This window comes from Penaeus monodon, chromosome 33 (genome assembly GCF_015228065.2).
Source record: "Penaeus monodon isolate SGIC_2016 chromosome 33, NSTDA_Pmon_1, whole genome shotgun sequence".
Lineage (NCBI taxonomy): Eukaryota > Metazoa > Arthropoda > Malacostraca > Decapoda > Penaeidae > Penaeus > Penaeus monodon.
In genome coordinates this window covers 31,853,022-31,853,406 of record NC_051418.1, presented here as the reverse complement: position 1 = coordinate 31,853,406, position 385 = coordinate 31,853,022, and positions in this window count along the sequence as shown.

Here is a 385-nt window from a genome sequence, read left to right as displayed (position 1 = left end):
TTTGTCTTAAACTGCAATAAAAAAACATAATATTTATCTATTATTATCTAGAAACCCTTTACAAACATAACATACGATTTAATTTCTCGATTGAAAATTACATTCTTGGTTTCATATAATACAATGTTATTTAGTATTCAAGTGCAAGTGGAACTGGTATGTGTAATTTGAGGAACATGTCAAAAAATATTATTATTACTAAATATGCAAACAAAAAACATGATGATACCTTTTTTGCATTAGCCTTACCTTTATTCGTTATTTTAAACTTTATCCGCCTTTTCTCAAAATTCTGAACACGACCTCAAACGCATTTATAAAGTAGCACACGATGAAAGTGAATTATCATTACGGTCGGTGGCAGTCTGCATATTGTATTGGGCAC